The 3,522-nt window shown below is 47.4% G+C and overlaps 1 pseudogene; it reads left to right on the top strand.

The window, feature by feature from the left end:
- Positions 1-293: 293 nt before the first annotated feature.
- Positions 294-2,366, top strand: LOC148527377 (uncharacterized; annotated as a pseudogene).
- The last annotated feature ends 1,156 nt before the right edge of the window (positions 2,367-3,522 follow it).

Raw genomic sequence — 3,522 nt, 5'->3', positions numbered from 1 at the left:
TAAAGTCTGTTTACTAATAAAACCGTGCTCTACGGAAAGAAACTGTTTATCTGTACCTTTGTGTGATCTCCATCCTCCTTGCCTCTCCGAATTCATCCGAAGAACCTGCTACGAGCATACAGGCCACAAGGTGAACTGTTTAGTGTTTACCTGCCGGGTGCGACATTTGGCGTCACTACGAACAGGATTCGGAGTCTAAAGCAAGGAGATTGGGAGCCCAAGAGAAGATGTCAACAGACCAACCCACACCAGCAGAGCCGTCCAGCAACGGAGCAGGACTACCAAACCCAGCAATGGCGCAGATTTACCCGATTACGCTCCCTTACTATTTAGGGGCCCTGTGGCTCCCAATTTACAGTGGAGATGTTCATGGCACAGATGGGTACACCCTTACTGAATTCAAAAATAAAATTAAATTTATGTTTCAGCTGTATCCCCTAAGTTGCCAACAACAGGTAGAGATATTGATAGGCCAATTAAAAGGATCAGCCCTCAGAGAAGTGACCTTGTGGCCGTTGGATGAGAGGCAAAAAGTAGACCAGGTGTTGAACAGGCTAGCCACTACCTTCGAAACACGAACACTCCCCAAACTAAAAATTTAATTTTATGCTCTTATACAGCGATTGGGAGAAACCCTCCAGGACTACGCATTGAACTTACAGGAAGCCTTACAAGCAGTACAGGCTGTTGATGGGGAGGAAGTCAGAAACACTGATGAGGCCCTAATAATTCAGCTTATCGAAGGGTCCATGGGAGAAGGTATTCGAGCTCAATTACATTTGTTGAGACTGCAGATGCCAGATGATTCATTTTTGGATTTCAAAGAGGCCGCGCTTAGAGTAGTATGCACTAATACAGACCGAAATGTGGTGTTCCCAGAGATGCTAGGATTCCATGAGCACCTATATTCACATGGGACTGCATGCCCTAGTTCTGATAAGATGTCAGAAAACAAGGATATTGTACTACAAGGTGTCCAAGCCCTGTCCACAGACCCATTGCATTCTCTGAATAAACAACTGGAAGAGCTGACAGTAAGGATGACAGAGATACGGAAAGAGATGCGCAACTTGTCAAAACCGTAAACACCCAGCTCGGCTGAACCTCGGTGGCGAACAGAGAGAAGAGCCACCAATGATTCTGGGAACCCCCGCAGAGTGGAAGGAGGGCCTCTGACCGTTTTGACCCTCAAGTTCGACCGATCTGCCGATGTTGTAGCAGGATCAGCCATATTGAAAGAAATTGTGATTATGGGAAAACTTTAAACTCCAATCCCCCGAGGAGGGAGACCAACCCTCGGGGGGAAGAACAAGAGTAAGGTCAATTTCTGAAGAATGGTGGCCCACTTTGACAGACAATGCTCTACGGGTAACAATGAGTTAATCACCATATTTGATACTGACCCTCCAGTCCGCACAAGGAAAATTTCAGGAAAGGTCATCTGGTTTCATGTGCAACGTGGGTATGGGTTCATTAATCATGATGACACCAAGCAAGATATTTTTGTTCATTATACGGCCATCCAGAGGAAAAATCCCAGAAAATACCATTGTAGCCTAGAAGATGGAGAAATTGTGGAATTTGATGTCATCAAAGGGGATAAAGGTCTACAGGCAACAAACGTCACTGGTCCTGGTGGTGCTCCAGTTAAAGGCAGCAGATATGCAGCAAATCACAAGCGTTACTGGCGTTATCCACATCGCAGAGGTCCTCCACACTACTACCAGCAAAACTGCCAATACCGTGTAAGTCGCGAGGAGCCTGCGGAAGTTGAAAATGTGGCAGAAAGTGTATAACACCCACAACCTTATATAATGAGTTGCTACCCACCGTACATTTCAGAGCAACCATATAAATGCATACAACGATATCTTGATGCCCCATAAAAAAGTGAATCGTCGGGACGAATAGATGAGCAAATAGTGGAAGAACAAAGTGACACAGTGCAGCAGAACCTGCAGGATATAACCAGACCGCAACTTATCCCACATCTAGCATGTGAGAAAAAGGCTAGGTTGGAGGACATCGGTTCTAATACGACCGACTTTGATCAGTCTGATTCAAGAGCAGCTGACCAGAAAAAGGACACCAAGGAAGTGCTCTACACAGCTGCAAGGGAAGGCTTGGGGGTTCCATCAAAACTTAATGCATCAGATTCAGTAATGTCAATGTCTGAGCCTCATGATCAAGCAGAATCCCTGAACGAAGCTAAAGAGGAAGTAAAATGGCTTTTTCCAGAGTGTCATCAACCAGACGGCGAGTACACCTCAATGAGTGGTGAAGAGTTTGTCTTACTACTGCAACAGGCAACGAGAAAGTCTGGAAAAAGGAACAAAGGTGCCCCATCTGTACACTGTAGAAAATAGAGCAGTCAGTAGGGATGACCCTACTTATGTTTCATTTGTCATAATGGTACTAATGTTATTGCCTTGACATTGTTTTTGTAGCACAAGTTTACTGAAATGTAATTTTCAAAACTGTTTTCCCTTGCCATTACCATGCATTTAATATTGAATGGCTTAGAACTTTGAATTTAGTTTGTTCCTGTTATTGATGTCGCTGTGATGACCTAGACTTTGAATGTACCATTTTGAGTGGGGAAACGCAACCTTCAAGTGGGGAAGTATGTGACACCCCTGAAAGATTCCCCTAGGGAAAGCAGGGGTTAACTCCCTGACGGCCTTTGAATAGCACAGGACTGCAGTGTGCTTGGAGGAAGAGGAGGACTTTAGGACCCAGAGCTGGCTGTAGGGAGCACATGTAAGCAGATTGTGCCCTGACTGAGAGAGAGAGATCCCAGGAAGTGTGAGGAGAGGGGAAAGCACGAGGTGACCAGAGGCCAAGTGGACAGCAGGAGTGCTGTGTGTTTGGAGACCCTGTAGTTACAGTAAGTGAGGCAGCAGTGTGAGAAGAGCAAGACCCCTGGAGACAGGCAGTGGATGGCTGAGGCAGAGTGCTAGGAGAGCTGCATTATCCTAACAGCAATCACTCCAGGGTGCAGACAGCAGACTGGATGACACTTCTACAAGCTATCTACAGCAGTCATAGCTGGGAGCCTTTTCCCCTATCTTTGCAACTATTGTACTACAGCAGTGAACAGAGTATGCAGCTCCTGATTAAGAGTCAGCCAGCTCCACCAGAGACAGACCACAAACTGATACAGGCAGCACTGTGGTGAGTTCTGAACTTTGGGCCTGATTCAGACCCACTCGCGAGCGGCTGTCCGCTCGCAAGTGGGTCGATGTTCTGCACTGAGCATGCGCACGATGGAGGGAGCTCCGTCATGCGCATGCGCCAGACGCGACGAGCGAAGGACTTTCCTTCGCTCGTTGTGTCTGATCAAAGGGGGCGTGCTGTCGATGTTGATTGACAGCACGCCCCCTTTGGTGGGCGTGCCGGGGCGTGCCTCCCTGACGGAGGCGTTCCTAAGGGAACGCCTACCGTCAGAAGCCGGCCCACTGACATCACTAGTGATGTCAGTGGGAGTGATTTTGGCTCTGATAGAGCCAAAATCACTCCGGG

This window comes from Taudactylus pleione, unplaced genomic scaffold, assembly GCF_031769625.1.
Source record: "Taudactylus pleione unplaced genomic scaffold, aTauple2 ptg000089l, whole genome shotgun sequence".
NCBI classification, from domain to species: domain Eukaryota; kingdom Metazoa; phylum Chordata; class Amphibia; order Anura; family Myobatrachidae; genus Taudactylus; species Taudactylus pleione.
The sequence above is the reverse complement of the archived record's forward strand: the minus strand, read 5'-3'. Positions and strand labels throughout refer to the sequence as shown.